This window comes from Lissotriton vulgaris, chromosome 2_1 (genome assembly GCF_964263255.1).
Source record: "Lissotriton vulgaris chromosome 2_1, aLisVul1.2, whole genome shotgun sequence".
In the NCBI taxonomy this organism is placed as follows: domain Eukaryota; kingdom Metazoa; phylum Chordata; class Amphibia; order Caudata; family Salamandridae; genus Lissotriton; species Lissotriton vulgaris.
In genome coordinates, this window is record NC_141687.1 from 1,287,843,229 (window position 1) to 1,287,870,410 (window position 27,182).

At 44.3% G+C, this 27,182-nt stretch overlaps 1 protein-coding gene across 1 annotated transcript in view; it reads right to left on the bottom strand.

Moving 5' to 3' along the window:
* The window catches only part of LOC147732517 (interleukin-18-like), a 240,707-nt gene extending 214,226 nt beyond the window's left edge, over positions 1–26,481 (bottom strand). The window contains exon 1 of the mRNA XM_086957051.1: positions 26,114–26,481. The gene's annotated coding sequence lies outside the window, so the exon portion shown is untranslated. The remainder of the gene's footprint in view (positions 1–26,113) is intronic.
* Positions 26,482–27,182: the final 701 nt, after the last annotated feature.

Consider the following 27,182-nt stretch of genomic DNA (forward strand, 5'->3'; position numbering starts at 1 on the left):
GGAACCACTGCCCTACAACAAAAACACCAATGACTAGTCTACCCAGAACATGCCACTTAGATTGCATGAAGTAACGTGGATAACGATAGCACTCTTTCATTATACTCTTACACCAGTCCAATGCAAGATGTAAATAAAGAACGTGCAACTTTGAAATGTTTATTTCTAACGCCAAAATCTCATGCACAATACCTTAGATAACACAACTAAACATATTATCACAAACAAGGTTGTCAGCATTGTTACTATTCTATAAGATACAAACGGAAAAAGCATCCTGTAATAATAAAGGTAAACAAATTTACAATATACCTATATTTCACCCTCCCTACCTAGCAGATTAGTTTATAACTACAGAAAGTCTCATAGGATTACATGGTCAGACCCATACCTCTGGTACTCAGCAGTAATACATCACATTCAGTGCTCCACAAACTATCAAGTTATGAATGTTCTCCAACTGTGTGTAACTTTGCCTCCACAATGCATTATGAAAAGCGCAAGTATCAAAGGTGGACACAACTACATATGTATTATGGCTCGAACGTCCGAGGATCATTCTGAACAGACACGGAATTCAAGATAACTTTGATGTTCCAGGCTCTCACTATACACACAAAATTAGTGAGGCACTTTACAAATCTAGCATACCAAATTATTCTCAAATAAAACACTCAGCCTTCTCTAAACAATATCACAAGTATGTGTCACGTGCAAAGCAGAGCAGGAAAGCAAAAATAGCGTGTAAGCTTCTAATAAACCCATGCTAACGTAACAGGGTGTGAGTGAAAGCCTCAGCCCGACAGCACCCTTTCTTCATCAAAGCACGTGATATAAACGTGTGCCACTTAGAAAATCACACTCCAAGACTAAAAACCAGAGTCAAGTTCACATTTCCCAAAAAAAGTTATTCGCTCTTTGATAGAAAGCAGTAGCTAAAAAATAAAGAATACGCAGAAAAATCAAAGAGTCTTAATCCAACAGCATGTAACCACAGTATGTAGCAACAGCCTCCAACAGGAAGTCATTGTTCTCATCTGAAAACATTTCAGCCATCCAATTCAATAGTGAGAATGAACATACATGTTCCTCAACCACCGAAGCCTCTATCACCATCGGAGGAAAACTCGGGTCATCTTCAATGTAACTGCGTGCCAAGAACTCAAGCGCCGCTACAAAAACATTCCAACGTCCCATTATTCCATGTGTCGCTACAAAGGCCATAATCCCGCCGCCAGAACAGAGCACGTCATGAACCACTAAAGGACTCATCAACTGGTCGTAATCCGCGTTGGGAGACACCGTACTGCAGAGACACAAATCCAGGGCCCAGTCGAAATCACAGCTCAGGCAACGGAAGACAGGCTGAACGCATGTGAAAAAGGAGAATCGAAACGATAATCCATAAACTGCACTGAACGTTGCAAAAGGCAGCGCGCCATAGTAACTAAGCATTTGGTTGCGGACCAGCAACAACCGAGAAATATTGTCGTCTGCTGCAAGATATGCAACCATTTTTAAGTAAACAAATTAATACAAGCACACTGGCAACTCATGTGACCATTAAGCACAATTCACCAAAGATGCTGCAAAAAATGCAATGAAAAAACACAGACAAGACACCAAATATACTTTCTACAGAAGTCACAAGACCAATTCTTATAATTTAAAAAAAGTAAGCTAACCCCCTACTCGAGAACGCATTAAAGATAGTCTAAATTAACTCCGTAAAATTCCACGGCACTTCTGTATTTAACAAAGCATACACTTCTGTGCGGGTGTTTGCTACATGAAGGACAAATGTTTCTCTAGACGATGTAAGAGCGACCTTTTTTGAGACAATAGCGCTCTTATACGACTCATTTGGTTGACTCTGCTTTCAAGGTCGAAATCGACAGACAGATGGAAACATCCAGCTTCCTATGCAGAGGAGTTAACACAACTTTTTTTTAATCAAACCACACGCTCAGTTACCGTAATCATGTAAGCATTGCCTAACATCGCACAATAAGACATACAGCTGAATCGAATCTCCAATAACTGACTACTTCTAACTATTCTCATAGCTCGCCCTGTGCTCTCATTTGACCGTGAGAGAGTGATCGCGCCAGAGTTTCTACTGCTAATCATTCTCAGAATACGCTACGAATACGATAAAACTTCGATAATTTTAAGACCAGTCCTTGATAATATGCCCCGAATTTTGTAACGCGCCCTGCATCGCAAAATGCCATGCAGGGCACGGAACGAAGCTGCATCTTATGAACAACATAAGGCGATACATTATCACCGCTTTTATCGACAGAAAACTGCAGACAAAGCGGCAATAATGGGCTTGATGATAGGCCCTTGTAAATTCCCATAGCAGCCCAGGTTCTGGTGTTAACCTGGGTTGCCATGGAAATTCACAAGGGCATATTATCAAGACCATTATCGCCGCTTTATCGGCAGTTTCCTGCCAATAAAAGCGGCGAGAATGTATAGCCTTATGTTGCTGATAATGTGGCCCGAAAATCATTTTATTAATTTAATTGTTAACTTACCTACAATCATCCAGATTCCGTTCTTTATCACCCCCACCATGCCCCTCCCCCGCCCCGCCTGTCTCACTGCAACTCCCTCCAGGGGCCGCGTCTGGACTTGATAATACGCCCTTGTTAATTCCCATAGAAGCCCATGTTAACACCACAACATGGGCTTCGATCAAAATTAACAAGGGCGTATTATCAAGACCATTTTCGCCGTTTTATCGTCAGTTTCCTGCCCATAAAACGTCGATAATTTTAACACCGGTCCTTCATAATATGCCCGTCAGTGCCATATTATCAGTAAAGGGCGATACATTATTGCCGCTTTTATCGACAAGAAACTGCCGATAAAGCGACGATAATGGGCTTGATAATAGGCCCATGTAAATTCCCATAGCAGCCCAGGTTCTAGTATTAACCTGGGCTTCTCTGGCAATTCACAAGGATATATTATCAAGCCCATTATCGCTGCTTTATCGGCAGGAAACTGACGATAAAAGCGACGATAATGTAGCTCCTTTTGTTGATAATATGGACCATTGCTCTTTTTTTGACCAGTAAACTTAGGTGCAAATTATCAAGGACCGGTGTTAAAATTATCGCTGTTTTATTGGCAGGAAATTGCAGATAAAACAGCGATAATGAGCTTCATAATACGGCCTTGTTATTTCCCATAGAAGCCCAAGCCCATGTTAACACCAGGACATAGGCTTCTATGGGAATTAACAAGGACGTATTACCAAGCCCACCCTCCCAACATTAATAAAAAACTCCAGAAAATGCAGGTACCCGGAGCTGGAAGGTCATTTTACAAATCACTGCCCCAGAAAGGTGGCGTTCCCCTCGACGTGTACGGTGAGAGAGGGAGGGAGAGCTCAAAACATTTTGTTTTTTAAAAGACCCGAGGGGTGCCGCTCCCTGAGACTGCGGAGAGTAGGACCGTAACCCCCTGCATACTTCAAACTAAAACCAGAGAAGTGCCGTTCCCCAGTGCTCGGAGCACCTTACAAGCTCCCACTATGCAGAAACATTGCCCCCGTAATTTGCCCCCAGGACCTAATGAATAAAACAGACTTCTACTTTTTTTTAACCTTTTTCACCGCGTACTGAACGAGTACCCCGCCGTTTTTATTTTTAAAAAAAATAAAAATTGAGCCTAAAGATCCATGTACCACCCCCTGACCAAGACTATAGGCTCAGAATGTTTCTACCCTGCCCCCTTTCCTTATTTCTCAACTTTGTTTTACTGTTTTCTTGTGACTCTGCTCTCCCAACAAACAACATGACTGCCAACACTTCCTCGTTTGGAGTATTGCCTAGTGCAGCGCCTCAGCAACATCGGAATCCAAGAGAAGGCACTGGAGTGGATCATCTCATTCCTCGCCGGAAGAACCCAGAGAGTCCATCTCCCCCGTTCAGATCCGAGGCCACCGAAGTCATCTGCGGCGTACGGCAAGGATCATCACTCAGCCCCACCCTCTTCAACGTCTACATGAGCCCCCTCGCAGCCATCGCACGCCAATACAACCTCAGCATCATCTCCTACGCCGATGACACACAGCTGATCCTCTCCCTCACCAACGACCCAGCCACCGCCAGAACCAACCTACACAAAGGGATGAAAAATGTAGCCGAGTGGATGATGAACAGCCGCCTGAAACTGAACTCAGACAAGACGGAAGTCCTCATCCTTGGATCATCACCCTCTGCCTGGGACGACTCCTGGTGGCCCCCTGCCCTGGGCAGCGCACCCAAACCAACGGACCACGCACGCAACCTGGGCTTCATCCTGGACTCCTCCCTCTCGATGACCAGACAAGTCAACGCCGTCTCATTATCTTGTTTCAACATCCTACGCATGCTCCGAAAGATCTTCTGATGGATCCCCACCGAAACCAGGAAAATGGTCACCCAGGCACTCGTCACCAGCCAACTGGACTACGGTAACACCCTCTACACCGGAACCACAGCCAAACTACAGAAAAGACTCCAACGCATCCAGAATGCCTCCGCATGACTCATCCTGGACATCCCCCGACACAGCCACATCTCCAGACACCTGAGAGACCTTCACTGGCTCCCCATCAGCAAGAGAATCACGTTCTGGCTACTCACCCACGCACACAAGGCCCTCCACGACCTGGGCCCCAAGTACCTCAACAACCGCCTGACCTTCTACACTCCCACCCGCCAGCTACGATCGACCAGCCACGCCCTCGCCGTCGTTCCACGCATTCGAAGAGCCACCATGGGAGGAAAATTCTTCTCCTACCTGGCAGCCAAGACTTGGAACTCCCTGCCCATCCGCCTCCGTCTGACCCAAGACCACCTCTCCTTCAGGAAGCAACTCAAGACCTGGCTATTCGAGCAGTAGTGGACCCCCTCCCCCAAGCGCCTTGAGACCATCCGGGGTGAGTAGCGCGCTATATAAATCTCTTGATGGATTGATTGATTGAATCAGCATGCAGCTCCTGCTCGTAATTGTAGGTATTTACATGCGTGTACGCTGCAATTTTTCTTTAAAAGAAAGAAAATAAAAAATAGAGCCTAAACACCCATATACGACCCCCTGAGCAAGCCTAGAGGGTCAGAATGTCTCTACCCTACCCACTTCCCTTTATTCTCTACTTTGTTTTACTGTTTTCTTTTGACTCGGTTCTAGCGAGGCACAAGATGGCCGCCAACACTTCCTGGTTTTGAGTGTTGACAGACAGTTCACAGCTAATCAGCATGCAGCTCACGCTCGTATTTGAACAGATTTCAGTACGCGTACTAAACTCCGACTCTAGATATCGCTATGATTTTACTTGCAATTTTCTCAGAAACTACTGAATGGATTTACACCATTTAACAAAAAGCACAATCTGCGATCAGAACTCTACCTCTCTGCCAAATTTCATGTAATTCCGTTCAGCCGTTCGGGCTGTAGCCCTGGCTAAAGGTCCCTATGGAAAATCGACCCCCGCTTGACGAATCACCTCTAAACATTCAGGGAAGGAACGAAACCAAGCAGGCCATTTTCTTGGAGAAATTTGCGAAGATTCATCCACCGGTGCCAAAGTTATTCCAAATAGAATGTTGTGGATTTCCTATGAAAACTAGGTCCTAACTATAACTACCTACTGGCGACCGCCAGTAGGTAATATATATATATATATATATATATATATATATATATATATATATATATATATATATATATATATATATATATACTGATAAAACAATGGTTACAGGGACTTAATAGTTAGGTTCAGATTTTACACACACAAAACCAACGAAATTTATAATATAATATAGTTATTTCAAGCTACTGTAACTCGTGTCCTAAGGTAACTAAAACTCGCTCCCCCATGCACAGTTTTCTAAGCGACAATTTCACTGTAAATGTTGCAGTCATATTATCAAAGATGTCATAGAAGATGTCATTAGTGATGTTATCTGTAGGATAATTAGTAGTGCATGATGAGGGTGCGAGATATAGTTGTATGTGTGAGTGTGTGTGGGTCTGTGAGTGGGTGTGAGAGGGATTCGCTGGGTCTCTAAGTGGTGGGTAAGTGGCTGTATGGGTGTGTGAGTGGTGTTCTAGGTCTCTGAGTGGGTGTATGAGTGACTGTGTGGGTCTATGAGTGGGTGTGTGAGTGGGTTTTCAGGCCTCTGAGTGGGTGTGTAAGTAGTTGTACTGGTGCATGAGTGGTTGTGTGAAGGGTTGTGTGGGTGTGTACGTGAGTGTTATAGTGCCTGTGTGTGGTCTGTGAGTGGTTTATTGGGTCTCTGTTTGGGTGTGAGTGGTGTTCTGGTTCTCTGAGAAGGTGTGGGAGTGTCTGTATTGATGTATGAATGGGTATGTGAGTGTGTAAGCAGATGTGTGAGTGAGTGTGTGAGTGGGAGTATTCTTTTTTAAATTGGAATCTGCTTCCATAGATCCATTGCGGATTGTCACTGGGGTAGTGTATGGGTGTGAGAATGGGTATGTGAGTGCATATGTGGGTCTGTGAGTGGGTGTGAGAGTGGTTCTAGGGTCTCTGAGTGGATGTATCAGTGGCTGTATGGGTGTTTGAGTGACCGTATGGGTGTTTGAGTGGGTGTTTGAGTAGTTGTGTGGGAGTGGGAGACAGTGTGTGAGTCAGTCTGTGAGTGGGTGTTTTCTTAAATTGTGATCTGGATCAGCAGATCCATCATGGATTCACATGAGTGCAGTGTGTATGTGTCTGTATGGGTGTGTGAGTGGCTGTGTGAGTGCCTGTGTAGGTATGTGAGTGAGTGGGTATATGGATGAGTGAGTCTGTGTTTGAGTGGCAATGTGGGGGTGTCAGAAAGTGTGTGAGTTGGTCTGTATTTTTTAAGTAAGATCTGTATCTGCTATGGACTTACACAGGGCGGTGTGTGAGTGTCTGCAGTGTATGTGTGTTAGGGGGTGTGTGAGTGCCTGTGTGGGTCTGTAAGTGGGTGTGTGAGTGTTTGCCCTGGTCTCTGAGTGAATGTTTCAGTGACTGTATAGGTATGTGTGAGGGTGGGGGAGTGAGTGTATGAGTGGATGTATTAATGTTTGAGTGGGTGTTTGAGTGGTTGTGTGGAAGGTGTGAGAGAGTATGTGAGTAGATCTGTGAGTGGGTGTGTTTTTTTAATTGGGATTTGGATCATGGATCTCTCACAGATTCACAGGGGGCAGTGTGTGAGTGTCTATATGGGTTTGTGAGTGCCTGTGTGGGTATGTGAGTGGGTGTGTTAGTTGTTCTCTGGGTCTGTGAGTGGCTGTATCAGTGACTGTATGGGTGTGTGACTGTGTGGGTGTGTGAGTGGCTGTATGGATCTGTAAGTGGTTATGTGGGATGTGAGAGAGTGGTTCTGTGAGTAGTTGTATTTTTTTTTAATTGGATTTGGATCCGCGGATCCACACAGATTCACACAGGCATGCGCAGCACCGCAGTAGATCCGTGGATCCTTGCGTGCCCCCAAACATTTTTTGACCCATAAGTGGTCTCCCACAGGCCCTCCATTAGTCCCGTGGCGTAAGGAAACCTCTATCCAGACCCCTTATGTCCTAGTTATACTTTATTTGTCCCCCGGGAACCTGCAGCCGCAACTTTTCTCACAGGTTGCGGCCAGCCAATCATGACATTGCTGTTGGCACGTGGATCCACATCGCTAGATCTACATAAATCTTTTCTTTAATAACTCCAAAACTACTGAGCAGTTTTATACTAAGTTGCAAAAAAAACTTTCAGGACCAAGATTTAATTTTCTGGCAAATTTGGGGTCATTCCGTTTAATGGTTCGAGATGTAGTCATGTTAAAAACTCCTATGTGACATTTTTCTTGATCCCCCAATTGACAAATCTCACCAAACCGTTCTGGCCAGCACCTGAAATGAGTGGCAAATTAGTTATTAAAGGTTTGTGAAGATTCGTCAAACTGTGCCAAAGTTATAAGCAAAACAAAAAATACTTTCCCTATAGAAACTATGTCCTAAATATAACCACCTACTGGCAACAGCCACTAGGTAATATATATAGAGATATATTCACTGAAATAAATCAAAGATTAAACCTTTGTTATAGTTATAAACTTTATTTGATCTTTCTATACAAACCAAACTTAAAATGCACAAACATTACAATTTCTTAAGTTATACTTGTACCATAAATATATGATTTGCGCACCACCTTCAAGTTAATATAAATGTATTTATTCTTTATCTACAACTAAACTTAAACTACACAAAATGTTATCATTCTTATACTTATACCTTAATTTATAATTACGCAGCACCCTCAAAGAATTATAATTTATGCACCTCCATTCATAGTGTACTCATCTCAGTAGCCATACAACATACTAATACTCACTCAGGAGTTACTCTGCCTGTGAGAGCGCAGACAGGGAACACTTGTTTGCTCCCAACTGGTGAGAGCTTTAAGAATACTCCCGCCAGTTTGGAGCAGATATGTGTTTCCCTGCCTGCGATATTGTGGACAGGGAAACTCAGCCTGCCTGGCTGGAGCATGCAAAAACAGCTGTTCCAGCTCAGCAGGAACAATGCCTTCTCCCTAGGCACCCAGGATGGGTAGATGCGGGAAGACTGCGCCCCCCAGCCCACAACATAGGACCCGATTCCAATCTTGTTTGAAAAGCATACCGAATGACTAGGGTCCGGAATGCTTTCCGTAAGACTTGGATCGGGGAATTCCGGCTGAACGAGTATGATGCATTTTAATGCATCCAGACACGATTCGGTCAGACTCCCGTTGACTTCAATGGGAGCCTGTGTACCGAACGTGTACATAGGCTAGCATTGACAAAAGGGGTGGTTGGGGATAATCATGGACCCTGTGGCTGCTGGGCAACCCTTGGTGTCTGCCACACTGTGCATGGTTGGGAAGAGGAGCTCCTTGGGTACCCCCACTGGCCCAATTCGGTGGGCCCCGGGTGAAGGGCGGCCTGCTACAGGCTCCCAAAGACCAATTCCGGAAGTCTTTTTGATCCGTACAAACCGAATCGGAAAGGTTGTCCGCATGGTACTTGCTCGCTCGGTAAACCTAGTCCATAGAGCTGTTTGAATCGGCTCCAGAAGGCTCCATCTCTCTGAATGCCTTCCTGAAACTATTCTGTCAGTGGTAAGGTTTTCCAGGCATCGTACTTGGTCATTCAGTACTGTGAACGATTCGGTCGGGAACAAGGGCTCTGGATCGGTGCAGCAAATTCCAAAACCAATTTTGAGCCCTTCCAACCGAAATTGGAATCGACCCCATAGTGTTTTGTGGGTTCCTCAGGACCACTATTGGCTCTGGGAGGTAGGTCCGTGCCCATTCCTCTTAATAAAAAAAGAAAGGCTTCAGGGAATGGGGTCACTGTAGGTTAAGGTATGGGGGTGCACATCCCCCTCCACTTAATTAAAGCAAACAGCCACAGGGGATGGGGCTCTATGTGTCCTAATGGCAAGGAGAAGGGGGTTGTGCACCCACTACACCTAGTTAAAGTAAATGGCCCTGGGGATGAGGTCCTTGAGGCTGTACAGGCTCCGGAGGGGATCCACCAGCCCCCTTCCCTTAAAAACGAAAAAGACATTGGGAGATAGGGTCCCCAGGGCCCTATAAGCTCAGGGAGGGCAGGCTGCACTTCTTTTCTCCATAAAAAAACAATACAACCCCAGGGAATTGTGACTTGGTGCTAAAGGCTCGGGGAGGGGACTGCGCCCCCTCCCCTTAAAAATACCAATGCCCCAGGAGATGGGGTCCCAAGGGCCCTAGGCTTGAGAGGAGTGCTGCATGCCCCCTCCCCATAAAAAATAATACAGCCCAGGGGATGGGGTCCCCAGGGCCTGTAAAAGCTTGGGGAGGTGGCCGAACTCCCCCTAAAAACAGAATACAGCCAGGGGTATGGGGTCCCGGGCCTATTAAAGCTTGGGAGAAGGGGCCACATGCTAAACTCCCCTCAAAAAAGAATACAAAACAATTGCAGGCTCCTGCTGGCACCCAAGTTCGGTGCCGGCAGGGCAGTGGGTGCCCTGGGGCTTCCTTCACGGACCCTTATGGCCCAGCCCTACATCCAACCACATGCTGTGCGTTGACAAAGGTTGTGCATGGTTTGAGGTTGACTGACCATGGGTTGGTCAAAGGGCCTGGCCACAGGCCTGGCCCCACGCCCAACCCAAGGCTGCACATGACCACAAGTCAAGCATGGCATGTGATTGATGTTTTATATTAAAAATTCACTGAAAAAAACTAAGAATAAAGTTTTGTTATAATTTGGAATAGTAATTTTGCATTAAAAGAATCTTAGAAATTCCCTGAAAAAAACTAAGGGCCTGATTATGATCTTGGCGGACAGGATTACTCCGTCACAAATACAATGGATATTAACCCACTGAAAGGGAAACTTCTCATGGGAGACTTAGAGGATCATAAAATCTCCAAAATATATCAGACACTAGTCACCAATAGCGCCTCTACGCTGGAGACACTGAGAGAAACTTGGCAAGTAAATATAAGTCCCATTGACAACAATGACTGGAGAGAGGCTCTGGAGTCCCCCAGGGGAGCTGCAATCTCCTCGCACTTGCATTTGATACTAAAATACTTACACATAGCATATTACACACACTTGAGGCTTTGGAAGGCAAGGCTCATGGCCTCCCCAGCATGCTTACACTGTGGTGCAGAAGAAGCCACATTCTTACACACAGTATGGACGTGTCCGGCCCTGGATAGGTTCTGAAAGGGAGTATTTAGGTGTCTGTTTGAGGTGCTTGGGTGGACCCTACACGGTACACCACAGCTTGTGTTACTACATATCTCTGAGGATGTCAGGGATAACAGGTACAAACGCCACTTGCTGTTTTCTGGGTTTGACTCTGGCCAAACAAGACATATCTCCCTCTTCAGCAAAGCAGAATCCTCATCCTTGCTGGTTGTTTGGAAGAGAGGATTTGATTTTTGTATGGGGTTGGAGGAGCCTGTGTTTAAGGCTTGGGGTTGCCTTCAAAAACATGTAGGCATATGGCAGCCTGGGCAGACTACAGAGGTATTGTCCTGGCCACACCAACATCACAGCCCACATCGTCAGATATAGAGGTAGTGCTCCACGGCTAACACATAGAATATGCCCACTGCCAACAAGTTGATGATAGGGATTGATCACCAGGGAAGCACTACAGGAACACTGTCAACATTCATTCTTTTCTTTTTATCGCAGCATGTTTATTGTTAAGTTACAAAATACTATATTGTTTACTTATGCCAATGCGGTATCTCAGCAGGTACGTGTATAATATGGCTCTTGGAGCACGATGTTGGCAAAAACCAATAAAGTATGTTTTTTAAAAATAAATGTGATGGATATCCCGTCTGCGGTATTACAATTCGATAGGATATATTGTAATTGTAATAGGGTGGACAGGATATCCCTGATGTTTGTGGCGGAGTAACCCTGTCGGCCAAGATGGTAATCAGGCCCTAAATTAGAGGGATATTATAGTTAGGTGAAAATGTCAGTTAAAACATACTGTTTTAAACTAAAAAAAACACTGAAATCCACCAGTTATAGTTATGTCAGGTAACAGTAACTTGTGCCCTTAGGTAACTATATCTCACACCTTCGCCATGCGCTGCTAAATCCCACATATTGCATCATTAATTACATGATCTATGACATCACTGAAAGCATCACAGTAGCATCTGAAATGGCATCATTGACAAAAAGAACTGTAAATGGAGAGGGCGCGAATTCCAGTTACCTTTGGGCACGATTTACAGTTACTTGATATAACTATCACTGGTGAATTTCAGTGGTTTTGTTTGTTTAAATTGGCGTGTTTCAACTGACATTTTCAAAAAATTATAACAACCCTTTCACCTATATATATATATATATATATATATATATATATATATATATATATATATATATTCACTGAAAAAACCATAGGTTTCACACCAGTTATAGTTAGCTGGAAATTTTACTGACATAAAACCATTGAAATTCCCACGTTATAGTTAGTTGGACTCACTATAACTTGCGCGCCTGCAATGCACTGCTGATGACGTCACATATTACATCACTCATGACATGGTCAGCGACATCACTCATGACATCGCTGATGACACCATCCAGTGAATGTGTGTCTTTCTGAAAAATCAATATGTTTTATTTATGTATATGTAAAGGTCGATGGAAGAATAAATGTTTAAATAAGTGTCTTAATGGATGTTTTTTTTTTAAAAAATGATTGGTTAACTGGCTTAGTGTGTATATGTGTGTGTTAGTGAATGAATGACTGTCTCACTTCTGTCTTTATCAGTAACTACATATGTTTTAATGTAGTATATGTGAGTATTGATGTATATAAGTGAGTATATGTGAGAGTGAGAGATTGAAAGAGTTCCTTTTTAACTATATATGTGTTTCTATAAGTGATTGTTTAAGAGAGTAAGTATGTGTAAGTTTCCTTAGAAGTAAGGTGGTAGTGTGTGTATAGCTGTATATGCAAATAAATGGATATTCAATAGTTTTTTGCATGTGTGAGTATGTGTGTCAGTAATTTTTGGATGACTGTCGGTGTGTAACAGGATGTATAGGTGTATCACTACATATGATGAGTGAGTATATGTATGAGTGACTATATAGAACTGTTGGTGAATGAGTGGATGTGTATATAGATGGTGGAATTACTGAATTGGTTGTTGTAACTGGTATGGGTATCTCCATTTTTAAAACAAAGTTCGTTTCTATTTTTGAATATGTGTTTCAAGGGTTACATTACACTGAAAGGATGTCTGTCACTTTCTCACAAGGATGGTGTCATCAGTGATGTCATGAGTGATGTCACTGACCATGTCATGAGTGATGTAATATGTGACATCATCAGCAGTGCATTGCAGGCGCGCAAGTTATAGTGAGTCCAACTAACTATAACGTGGGAATTTCAATGGTTTTATGTCAGTAAAATTTCCAGCTAACTATAACTGGTGTGAAACCTATGGTTTTTTCAGTGAATTTTAAAGGTTTTTTAAATGCTAATTCCTAACTATAACTGGTGTGAAACCTATGGTTTTTTCAGTGAATTTCAAAGGTTTTTAAAAGCTAATTCCTTTCTATATCGAGTTTCTAACCTACATTTTTTTTATAAATTTGCTGTTTTGTGTAAGTATTAATTATTATTTTTTATTTTTTATAATATATATTTTTTTTAATCATTTTTTCCTGGGGCGCTCTGGGTGCGCGCACCGGTAAGCTCTCCGGAAAGCGCACCCAGAGCGCTACTTGCGTTCGTGAAAACAAATATGAATGAAAAGTAAATAATAACGCAAGACATTTAGTACCATACATATAAAAGCAGTTTTTTTTAATAAGGAAATGAAAATGATTTTGCATATCTGTGAAACTATCAAAACATCACTTAGGCGCGCCGTGTAAGCGCCCCCGGAAGCGCCTTCGTTCGTGCCACGTATGCGCACCCGGAAGCGCCTACGTTCGCGCCATGTGAGCGCCCCCGGAAGTGCTTCGGTGCGCGCAGCATAAGCGCGTCAAGTCATGTGACCTTAAAATAACACTTTTCATTGGTTGCTAACAGTTTTTTTAACAAAGAATGAAATCCCCACCCATTTCCTTCACTTCTTCTTTCACTTTTGTGACTGAAAGACCTGTTTTTTGCTCTTGGATCTTTCTTGGATTACCATGGCTGCCAGAGAATCCAGCAGTGATGATGACAGAGAGACATTTATTGATGAAGAGGTTCCTCCACCCCGGGTAAAAGAACACTTCATATGGAAGTTTTTTTCCATACCAGAAGACCAAAAGAAGGTAAATGCTCCAAAAGTGGAGTGCAGGATCTGTCACACAGTCCAGTCACGGGGTGACCCCACTAAAATATATTCTTTTCGGAACTCCACAATGATTCGCCATGTGGAGAGGAGGAACCCCCAGAATTTTGCCCGGGAAAGTGTCAGGGCTCTGGCACAAGAGGTTCCCAGTGATGGGGCCTTTACATCCACCAGAGGACCAACAACATCTGTGAGGGGGAGATCACAAGAGCTGGTTCCGAACATTCAGCCTGCATTTAACAAAGGCGTCCTTAAATGCAGATACTGTGATCAGCTACTTTGCTATGGGGAGCAAAGTGTTCTGCTCATGGTTCGATCATTGGAGAACCATCGCTGCCGTTCCCAGCCCTAATTTTATTTTATTTTTTTGCTCCTGTTGAGCAGTTTCCATTCCCTGTTTTTGTTTTTGTTCTAAAAAAAGAAAAAAGAAGGGAAAAAAAAGTTCTTTTCAGAACTACCTCCAATTCTGATCAAAGAGCTATATTCTTAAACAAATGAAAAAGAGTAAGTGAAGTGGAGTGCATTGATAAAGGAAAGGAAAATGAGTAAGAAAGAACAGAAAGGTATGAGAGGGGAAAGGAAGTGAAGTAGGGGGACTGAAAGAAGGTGAGTGTTTGGTAGGAAAGTAAGGAGAAGGAGAGTGAACATGGGGAATGTGGATATTCAAAGAAAATGTAGAAAAGGAACAGGGGTGTGGAAGGGTAAGAAAAGATGCATTGCTGGAGTTGCATCATTTTTGTGACGCACTCCAGCAATGCATCACTTTTGCGCTTACAGATACATCTGAAATACTGACGTATCTGTAAGTACTAGCGACATAATGCGTAATATATGTAATATGACGCATGAGTAGAAGACTGAAGGCCTCATTTATGAGGCCATGCGTCACTTTTACGCCACCGGTACGTCACTTTTTGGGACACACCAGTGCTGTAAAAAAATGCACCTTATGGAGTCATATTTACAAAGTGACGCATCTAGGTAGATGCGTCACTTTGTAAACCCCTGTGCCACATTATACCTAAGTCAGGTGTAATGTATGCAAAAGGGACATATTGACGCAAGAGGTGACGCAGTGAAATCTATGAGATATCACTGCGTCACTTTTATGACGCTGTTGCGTCAAAATCTTGCGCCTGTTTCACAGCAGTCGTAAGACTGATGCAGGCCCTTTCACATGGGCCTGGCCCCATGTGAAAGGATGCATTGCTGGAGTTGCATCATTTTTGTGACACACTCCAGCAATGCATCACTTTTGCGCTTACAGAAACGTCTGAAATACTGATGTATCTGTAAGTATTTGCGGCATAATATGTCATATATTTAATATGACGCATAAGTAGAAGACTGAAGGCCTCATTTATAAGGCCATGTGTCACTTTTACGCCACCAGTACGTCACTTTTTGTGACGCACCAGTGCTGTAAAAAATGCACCTTATTGAGTCATATTTACAAAGTGACGCATCTAGGTAGATGAAAGGATGCATTGCTGGAGTTGCATCATTTTTGTGACACACTCCAGCAATGCATCACTTTTGCGCTTACAGATACGTCTGAACTACTGACGTATCTGTAAGTACTTGCGACATAATACGTCATATATTTAATATGACGCATGAGTAGAAGACTGAAGGCCTCATTTATAAGGCCATGCGTCACTTTTACGCCACCGGTACGTCACTTTTTGTGACGCACCAGTGCTGTAAAAAATGCACCTTATTGAGTCATATTTACAAAGTGACGCATCTAGGTAGATGCGTCACTTTGTAAACCCCTGTGCCACATTATACCTACGTCAGGTGTAATGTAGGCAAAAGGGACATATTGACGCAAGAGGTGACGCAGTGAAATCTATGAGATATCACTGCGTCACTTTTATGACGCTGTTGCGTCAAAATCTTGCGCCTGTTTCACAGCAGGCGTAAGACTGATGCAGGCCCTTTGCAATGGGCCTGGCCCCATGTGAAAGGATGCATTGCTGGAGTTGCATCATTTTTGTGACACACTCCAGCAATGCATCACTTTTGCGCTTACAGAAACGTCTGAAATACTGACGTATCTGTAAGTATTTGCGACATAATACGTCATATATTTAATATGACGCATGAGTAGAAGACTGAAGGTCTCATTTATAAGGCCATGCGTCACTTTTACGCCACCAGTACGTCACTTTTTGTGACGCACCAGTGCTGTAAAAAATGCACCTTATTGAGTCATGTTTACAAAGTGACGCATCTAGGTAGATGCGTCACTTTGTAAATCCCTGTGCCACATTATACCTACGTCAGGTGTAATGTATGCAAAAGGAACGTATTGACGCAAGAGGTGACACAGTGAAATCTATGAGATATCACTGCGTCACTTTTATGACGCTGTTGCGTCAAAATCTTGCGCCTGTTTCACAGCAGGGGTAAGACTGATGCAGGCCCTTTCACATGGGCCTGGCCCCATGTGAAAGGATGCATTGCTGGAGTTGCATCATTTTTGTGACACTCCAGCAATGCATCACTTTTGCGCTTACAGATACGTCTGAAATAATGACGTATCTGTAAGTACTTGCGACATATTACGTCATATATTTAATATGACGCATGAGTAGAAGGCTGAAGGCCTCATTTATAAGGCCATGCGTCACTTTTACGCCACCGGTACGTCACTTTTTGTGACGCATCAGCAGCGTAAAACATGCACCTTATTGAGTTATATTTACAAAGTGACGCATCTAGGTAGATGCGTCACTTTGTAAACCCCTGCGCCACATTATACCTACGTCAGGTGTAATGTATGCAAAAGGGGCGTATTGACGCAAGAAAGGGTCGTAGAGATGACGCAGTGAATAAACTGGGTTTTCCCCGTGCTACGCTCCCCGGTCCGCTCCCCGGTGCACGTACCGGGCGCTCCCCCCGCGCAAATCTAATTATTTTTTTTTTTTCGAGCGGGGCCTTTTTATAGCCCCCACATCAAACCTAGGGGGTGAGGGGGGGTCTACTCTGCCCCCTTATGGTCATTTCCCCCTTTGTTTTTGCCACCTCTTGTGTCTCGATCTTACCGAGACACAAGATGGCGGCCGCTCCGGACTGTTTCGAATGTTTACAGACACCCGAGAGCCAATCAGCTTTCCGCGCGCAAGTCGCGTAGCACGCCCGGTGCGCTCCCCGGTGCGCGTACCGGGACGCGCCTATAGATATATATATTTTTTTAACCTAAATTACTCAAAAACCACTGGAGCACATATCTTGAGACATAGCAAAGGGACATCGGGCTACCAGTCCCTACAATTTTGCCAAGTTTGGTGGAAATCCATTCAGCCGTTCGGGCTAAAAGTGAGGTTGACCACCCTATGGAAATTAACATAGGGAAAACACGTTTTGGGACCCCCCTTTTATCTCGGCCCCCGCTTGACGAATCCCCCCCAAACTTTCAGGGTAGTACCGGAGCGTCGCGAGGAAAATTGGAGGACATTTTCAGGTAGATTCCTCAACCGGCGCCAAAGTTATTCCCAATAGAATGTTGAGATTTTGCATTGAAAAAAATCCTAACTATAACTACCTACTGGCGACCGCCAGTAGGTAATATATATGTGTGAAAGGGTTGTTATATATATATATATCTTTCATTGCTTGAAAACAATACTCTTTTGTGACATCTAAAAAACAAACAGGAAACAATTAAAATACATAACATTTTTCAAAACATAAACAGACTTGCATATTGACACATAAATAACAATAGTACTAATTCTGTCATTACCCACATGTTAGAACATTTTTTCATTTTAGCCCCTCAAATATTTCTAAATCAGAAATTCAATATACCCATACATTCATTAAAAAAACTCTTAATAAAATATGTTTCTCTCATTGGCCATTTCTACTATGTATTACTCACTTCCACACTTCCTACCAACTATCTAAACTGAGAGGATCTATTTTATATAAACCAGTGCCACACCCCTACCTTACAGTTATCAATGTAAAATGAATCCTCCCACCTCTCAAACATCTCTTTTACTCTTAAGAGTTGGTATGGAGATATTTATATAATTTAGTCCTGAAGAAGGTGTATGTTATAATTGTATTGCATTGAAACGTGTCGACAATTTGAGACATGATATACTATCATTTGACATTCTTATATGATAATACATCAAAACGCATGGAAGAGTTAAAGTGTACACGCTGAAGACTTGTCTTAAATTCATCTTTCCTTTTTGTCGGTGATGTATAATACATGGTTTATATGTCTGTATGGGAAACAATTTAAACAAAACCTTAAATTATAATTTTTATTGGATTAAAGTCATATATTTTTTCAGAACCTTTGTATTCATATTTAATACATTTTCAGTTTGGGGTATGTATGTGAGGTCTGTGAGATTGAATGCATGTGGAATATAAGGGAATGTAGGGCCCGATTCACTGAACTAACTTAAGACAAAATCCTAAACTTACTACTTTTGGTATTCACAGAAGTTAGGATTTTGTCTTAAGTTTGTCTTAAAACAGACTTAAGACAGACTTAAAACAAAATCCAAATTTAAGTCTGTCTTAAGTCTGCCTTAAGACAAACTTAAGACAAAATCCTAACTTCTGTGAATACCAAAAGTAGTAAGTTTAGGATTTTGTCTTAAGTTAGTTCTGTGAATCTGGCCCGTAGTATTTAATATACACTGAGGGCAGCATTTGTTGTTTGAACTTGATAATCCTGTCCCCTCTGTTTGAGGGTTTCTCTATATTTCATTGAAAGCAGGGATTCATTCCATCTTCTGGAATATGTTCACCAGAAGGGATGATGTCTGAGGAAGATTTCAATGTGTCTTCAGTGTCCCTCACTTTCTTTCCAGCTTCAAACTGCTGTTCATGCCAAGCATTAAGGGGCTCATTATGATAGCGGGAGGACCGTCACCATCAGCCCGTCAGTGCTGGCCCCCGCCAATCGTAAGGGCTGATCAGACTGCCACATTACAATGGCGGTCAGATCCGTGGTGGTCGGAAAATCTGACCGCCACAGTTCCGACAGTCAGATTGAATCTGACTGCCAGTTGCACCACCTGCATAGCCCAGAATGGTGATGGTGCCTGTTAGGACCCATCAGTCTGATTAGGATATCAATCCACACCAGCCTTTACATGGTGGTTCAACTTCCATGAAAAGGCTTGTGGGGATAGACATTGGGGCCTGTAGCGGGCCCCCTCTGACCTCTTGACCTTTCCTTTGGGTTTTCATATCCCTGTACCAAGTGACAGGCACCACATGGTGCCTGTCACATGGTACAGAGATGTGCATAATATCCGTTTTTAACATTGTAGCGGGTGCTGCAGCCAGTAGCACCCACTGCAATGTTAAAGGTGGATGATGCGACCGCTACGGTGCCGGTCGCATCCTAATTCCTATTGTGGGACTGCCTCATGGTTGGCGGGCGGTACCAGATAGGAGATGACTGAAGTCCGTCCGTCATCGTAATGAGGCCCAAAGTTGCTTCTGCATCGATTATGTGCAAAGGCTATATTTGCCTCAGCTACCCCTGCTCAGAATTTTATTGCAGAACGTGCACGTCACATTGTAGGAGGTCAGTTGTTTCTCCATACCTGGGATTGTAAAAAACTTTCACATAATGAGCTCTGTTGGTGAATATGATTCCTCTGTGTAGATATCTCCAAGTTGTTATCCTCTTCATGTACCTTTGGATTTTTTTTATTGTATTCCTGACCTGAGGACATTGTGTAAGGGGAAAAATGTTGATCCCCAAAAAAGGAATGTAGAGTAAATAAAAAAAACTAATCTGTCTTGTTTATTGCAAAGCTACCCTATTTCAAGAAGTGTAATGATATGTACAAAACGGTCAAGAACCACCTGAAGGGGTGATTATATAATCGCAGGGACCAATCAAATCCTTGCAGTGGTCTATAAGGATTTGCAAATCTTTCAATGGTCTTAGCAAATAGACAACGGTGGTTGCAGCATACCTTAGAACAACATTGTGGGTTCCTGTTGATGTGAGTCCAAACCACTTAAAACCAAAAAAGAGGACATTTTGAAATGTAACCTACAGGTCTGAGTTTCAAGGAAAACTCTTACCCTCAAACAATAAGTAACAATTTATTTTCTTATCAAACTGAACTTTGTAAAAAGTTACGTGATTTTCAGCTCCTATTTTTGGGTCTGTAGTACCAGAAAGTGTTGTGGCCCCTTAGCATTGTTTCTATTGGAGCAACAAAAGATTTGAGAATCTGAAAATGCCAAAAAAATGAATGGGGGCACCTTGTTGATTAAACACTTCACACTATCTAAAAAAAACAAGCCCCCACCTGTAGAAAAACACGTTGGAGGGCATCATTTTTATTTTCTACCTTGCTGAAGGAAGCTTCTGCTTTGAGCAGTCTGACATCCCAACCAACTGTTCAAAGCCAGGAAGCTGCAGGCACAAAGAAGGCAAGATTCTCATGTTGGGGAAGTGGCAACAGCATGAAGGACTGCTGCAGCTATTCCTCACTTGGAAGAAAAAACTCTGGTCTTGACATGTTTACACATCCCGCAGGACAGAAGAAAGAGCATGCTGAAAGGTCATGTGCACTGTACATGGCCAAATCCTGCAACATCAGGAATGTACTCATTTGATGCCAGTGCCATACTAAAACATCTCACAACTATGTACCTGAATTCCTAGTGCTTAGCGGAGCAACAGGAGGTAGGAGTGAAGAGGAGGAAACCCTGTCACCGGAAGCCCTCCAAGCAGCACAAAAGGAAGAAAATCGCACATTGCAAATCTTCCAAACATACTGTCATAAATGTCAAAGGAAGATGAACAACAATGTAATCTCCCAGGGCTGCCCTCTTTCCCCGATCTTTTTTGCTCTATTTATGGAGCCATTTGCTTGCCTTGTCCGCAGCAACCACTCCCTGGCTGGCTGGAGATGGCCCAGCCTAGCGGAAGACGATAAGATCACGTTATACTGCTGTTTTTGGCTGACCCTGCTCGCTCGGGACCTCGCTGCCTTCAGGCCCTGGCCATTTTCGAACAAGCATCCGGCCTGCGGCTTAACCCGTCCAAGTCCGTCCTCGTCCCTTACATCTCTCACGCGAGTGCTTTGATTGGCAGTCGTCGATTCTGCTTCGGCGGCTGTCTTTCAAGTACTTAGGGATTTGGATTTCCCTTCTCCCTGACTTCGCATGGGGGCTCAATGTCACCTCGCTGGTTAAGCGGATCCACGCCGACTTCCTTAAGTGGCGCACGCTGCCACTGAACCCCTTGGGCAGGATCGCCCTATACAAAATGATGATCCTTCCCCTTTTTTTGTACATGCTCCAGAACACACACCTCTCCTTTGCTAGATCTTTGTTTCGAGACATGGATGACATGGCCACGAAATTCCTTTGGGGGGGGTCAGAGATCCAGGCTGGCTCTGGCCCAATGCCGAATCCCATCTTTTGATGGAGGTTTCTGAATGACGAACCTCTACCTCTACTATTTAGTGACTGGTCTACTCACGATCCACGATTGGTTTAATGGTGGCTGGTCCGACCCGGCGTATCGCTTGGAACTACACATCCTGGGCTTCTCCTCTATCCAGGGGATGCTTGATGGGGCTACGGTTCCTCGTGCTCTTCCCGAGGTCACACGCGGAGCATTCTTGGCTTGGCATGCATCATTACGACATACTCAATGGGTGGGCAGGCTGACTCGCTACACTCCCTTGTGGTGTGACACCAGGCTTTGTGAAGTTGCCTCCCTGTCAGGGTTCCGGCAAGGGGACCTCATTGGGGTATCCTTGTTGGGTGACGTCTGGAGCGGTACCAACATCCGATCCTTCCAAGATTTACAGGATAGGCATTCCCTCCATCCCTCTCAATTCTTTCACTACTTACAGCTGCGCCACGCCCTTCACTCCCACATTCCAGATGGCACGTCTCTGCCCGAATATAGCCCGCCTGAGGCGCAAGTCCTGACCGGGGATCTGGGGAAGGGTGGAGTCTCTCGGATCTACTGCTCACTCGTCAACAATACCCCCAAATCTCTTTCCCTGCTCCGAGAGAAGTGGGAGGACTGGCTTGGGGTTCTAGAGGATGAGGATTGGAGAGACGCCCTGATGGCCCCTAGGACGATTGCGGTATCAGCAAGACTGCACCTGGTGCAAGTCTATTTTTTGCACGCCACCTATCTTACAAACCTGCATTTCCACCGCGCTGGGCTTAGGCCCGATGCTAACTGCCCCCACTGCTCCCACCCCCGCGCTGACTTTTATCATATGGTGTGGCTCTGCAATTCGATTCAGGGGTATTGGGAACTGTTAACACAAGACCTGACAGGGGTCCTGGGCTGGGAGGTGCCCCTTGATCCCATTCGTGTTCTGCTGGGCATCACCAACGGTCTGGACGGTTCCAGGGCTGAGAAGCTCTTCCTCAATACTGCGTTGGTGGTTGCCAAGAGGGACATCGCTGCTCACTGGCTGGACATGGCCCCTCCCACTCTAAGGTGCTGGCACCGGGGGGTGGACTGGTGTGCTGCGCAGGAGCGGCCTCTATGTGTAGCCAGGGGGTGCCCCGAGAAATTTCATCGCATGTGGGGGAAATCGAATGAGATGATGATGTGGTCCGCTCTCCAGGTGCACGTGGTTATGCTATTCTGGATTTCTTTCTGTGATCTTGATGTCATTGCGATCTGTTTTTCCCCTATACTGCTAATGTACTATGTAGCTCTGAATGGTGCTGTTTGTTGTCAAAGTCAAAACTCAATAAAATTGATTGTCAAAAAAAAACAATGTAATCTCCAGGGCAATGGATCAGCAGTTGAAGAAAATATCATAAGTACCTTTATCAACTCAGGGGTTACATTAATAAGAATCATATTCACAAAATAAAGACTACAAAAACACACAAAAGAGTTGGTTGTCTACAAGCCATCCCTAAGGCAACCTCGTGGTGGAGGGCACAGCGCCAAACTTAGCAGGGTGTGCCTGCTTGTGTTGCATTTGGCACAGGACCTAATCACGGGATAGGTTCTATGGACAAACACCACTGCACAAGGCCAAAAGCCATGTGCACCAAGGCTTGGCTGCATGCAGTGGGCTGGCTGCAGGGCCTGCAGTCAAGCCCCACAGTACAAGGCCGGAGGGCATTTGTAAAGGGGCTAAGATGCCTGCACTGTTCTGGACGCAGAATATGGCCAGATGCTAAGCCCTGTGCCCTCAAGGCCTGTGCACCCAACAAGGCCTGTGCACAGTGAGAGTGTGCCACTGGCCAGCGATTGTGGAGCACAGACCCTGGCCTTAGGCTTTGCCCTGCAGGCCACACCTACAAAGCACAACCGAATGCCTTGTGCAGCAGGAATCAACATCCTGCCAACAGAGGGTGGGATGCAGAGCCTGACCAAAGGCCAGGCCCTACTCCCAATCCTGCTGCACACAGACAATGGCATTGCACATTTGGCGTTGCACACCCAGATGCCAGAACTGCAGTCCACTCCTGCTGTGCACATCCAAAGACTGTGCGCGGTGGGGCTGGCAATCAGGGTGGTTTGGAAACACGGTCTGGCTGGACAATCCCCAGTGCAGGTTGGGTACAGAGGCTTGCCACAAGTCATGTCATGCAGTTCAGCAAAGCCCTGCTTTACATGGCTAAAGGCCATATGCTAGTGGGATAAGCTATGAACAATAGCACAGTGATGCTATAAGCAAATCGAACCATGACTTTAATTTAAACTTTGGTTCTTTTCCCCCACCGGATTTAGTTGTTTTTACAATATTCCACATGAAACTGATTTTGGACTGGATGCTCTGATTATGGCTGTCATTGCTCTTAGACTTTGTGCATTCCTTTGTTCCTACTCTGATCTAGGCAGGAATAACATAGATGTGCAGAAGTCATTCTTGGTGCTACATTCCTTTATAAGTCAGGTGTGCATAGAGGACCCCGCCAAAACTAACATCTGTAGCACCAGGCCCAATGTAGCCAAATGGATGAAAGACAACTACATCCAACTCAACTCCGACAACACTGAAGTACTGATAATTGGGAAGAACACCTCCGCATGGGACAACAGCTGGTGGCCTGCAGTACTCGGACCCACACCAACCGACCACGCACATAACCTCAGCATCATTCTCAACAGCCAACTGACCATGAAAGGACACGTTAACGCAGTCTCCTCCTCCTCCACACAGTTTGCCTGCTCAGCAGAATCTTCAGATAGATACCAACAACACCAGAACGACTGTCACTCAGGCCCTCATCACCAGCCGCCTCAACTACGGCAACGCCCTCTACGCTGTCATCCCTATTCAACTATTCAGAAAACTCCAGACCATACAGAACGCTGCTGCCAGACTCATCCTGGAACTCCCGAAATGAACCTACATTGCTCCCCACCTCAGAGACCTCCACTGGCTCCTCATCCAGGGAAAATGCCAGTCCAAGATGCTCACACACACCTACAAAGCCCTCTACAACCTAGGACTTGCCTACCTAAACCATTGACTGAACTTCTACCACCCCTCTAGACACCTACACTTTTTGTGAATGCGCGCTCCCAAATGTGCCCAAATTGTGAATGCGCTTTCCCCTAGCACAACTAAGAAAAGCAATCTATGCATATTTGGCTCACAATGTCAGTTATCACTCAGCTATGCATTTGAGTTCCCTTCAAAAGATTTTGTAGGACCCATTTTTGATGATCAATATTAGTTAAGTGTGTGAGAATATAAATGTATAGGTGGGTGAGCAAACACATTAGGGGGAAGAGCCGAGCCCAACCGACCCAAGGGTCTGGCTTGGCTCTAAGAGCCCGTGCTTGAGCCAAGCCATTAAAATGTTCCGCAACCAAGTCTTGCAAATATCCTATAAACACATGATAAAGTCTCTTCAAAATTCATTAAAATGTATTTCTTTCACATGCAGAAGCGTTTTTACCTTAGTAAATCCGATTATATCACTATTTTGTGAGCCATTTACTAAAATTGTTAGTTTAAAAAAAATATCTAGAAACATACATGCCTCCCCAGGCCTGATGAAAATGCCATTAGTGAACTAAGAGCCAAGTCCGTTAAATCAAACACGAGAGAGATTTTTTATGCAGCAGCACACGTATTGAACTTACATATTTGCAAGTTGTTACCACATGTGATAATGAAGAAAAAGGAAACAAACTTGAAATACAATAATTGCCTAAGATCAAACAAATATGTCAAGTGGAAAAGCCAGATTGACCCCCAGTGTTCTGGTTTTACATTGGGCAGTTGAGCCACTACATGTTACCTCTTTCTCTCTCCTGTTTACCATCAAAGGTTTATGCTTTATCCTAAAATCTTGGTGCATGAGGTTCGAGCATGGGTGGCAGGCAGGAGCCACATGAAAGTTCAGCTCGTATTAATCTCGAGTTGACCCTAGGCAGGTATATAGCTCGAGCCTTCAGTGGCTCATCCACCCTAATAAATATCTATTTTCTGTAGATTTCTATAGTTTAAGGCTCCTAATACTATACAATGAAAATAAGAAAAAGGAGCTATTCCCAAATTCACACAGTCTGTCAAGTGGTAAAGTTGAGATTAGGTCTCCAGTCTCCACAGGCGACAACATGCGGCAAATGGGGTAGATCATGTATTAATGTTTGAGTGGGCAATCATGTGGCACAGCGTAGTCCTGCACTGTGTGTGGGAGTTTATAATCTGTAGAAAAAAAGGAGCTAAATTTTGCGTTATGTTTAGTTGCACCATCAGACCTGACCACTCACATGGGGCAACTGTGTGCCACACGCTTTTGCGTCCTTCACAAGGTCACCCCGGGAGGAGCAACGATCACACGCTGGCAGGAAAACGAGTTGAAAACCACTCTAAACAGTGTGAGTGCACCGTTTTTGGAGGCAGTAACCAGCCAGTGTCCATTTAGTAGTGTGAACACACCCCAGGACACCGGGGACAGCAGACCTCAATGACAATTTGTTTTTATTTTTGGGGGTATGGGGCGTGGGGGGCTTGGTGAGAGGCAGAGTGCCTCATAGGTTGCTCTCGGCACGCGGACCCGCGCACTCCAAGGCCCTGCAACCACTCACTCTGTGGCATTCATTGGAAAGTTGGCAGGTATGCACCATGCAGGGGCCCATTCAAATATGTACCTACCCCAGCATGTCTTCTGAATTGAGAAAGTTGTATTAGGGAAAACATGCAACCAATGAACACAGGAAAGTAACAGTCTGACAATGCAATACAATGTATTCACCCTCCTGGTCAGAGCTTCAGCAATAGTAACACGATGCAATGTGGTTCTACTCACAATATCGTCTGCGTGGATGAAAGACAATGTATAGGGTGAGCGGTGGACGCCTGTTTCTGATGCCTGCTTCAAGCACACCTGTTTCTGCTTCCTTCTTCCAGTTCGCCTGTTTCTGCTGCCTGGTTTCAGTACGCCTGTGTCTGCTCCCTGCTGCCAATATCACATTCATAGATGGGCATAGCTGCTTCTAGAAAGACTACAAGGCAAGCTTCCTAATAAGATTGCAGATTTCAACACAGCTGCATGTGGCTGATTTAATGATGAACTAAAGAGCGCGGTCTCTATTTTCTTTGCTAAACAAGTGTTCAACCCGTGGGAAAAAAAGTCCGCCTTTTGTGGGCGCCTCATATTCTATACAGCCCTTCACTGCCAGGAAGCAACAGGTTGTGCAACCGGAAGGCTGGACGGGGGAAAGCGGATGAGTCATGTCTACGCAAGGAGGCAAGCTAGCTCGTGTCTGTGTGAGAAACAAGCAAACGACAACTATTGTCTCCGAGTTGAACGGAATTTTTGAAGGATTTAATCAAGTGGGATCTTCCAAGGTTTAAGATAATATAACATTTGATATGCCACCCACAAGTAGCATTGACTTCTTTCAATTCTTTGGGTTGCCGCGACATTGTCACTGCTGGCATTATCACCTGGACAGTCAAGGTGCCTTCAAACCGAGGGTTAGACCAGATTGACACCTGATACGAAACATTTAGACTGCAAGTGCAACCAACTAAATTCAACGGGATGCACTTGTAGGTGTTTTTAATGGGCTTGTACGAATTTCATTAAATTGAAACAAAATGGAACGAACTTTTTAAAATTCAGCTGAACCAATCTAGTAAAACATGTTACATAGAAAGTAAAAATCTTTAGGAAAACCCGCTAGTAAACCATTCTTGAAGGGTCCTGTATTAAATAAGAATTCTCAAATAGTGAGTGTTGTCGATACCCATCCTCCTGCACACACTGCATCTGCTCCAAATAAGTCTCGGTCCAGAGAACCTCTGCAAATAAAGCTTATAACCACAACTATCAAACACCTTATGCTTGTGACAACTTTAAGGGAGGATATATA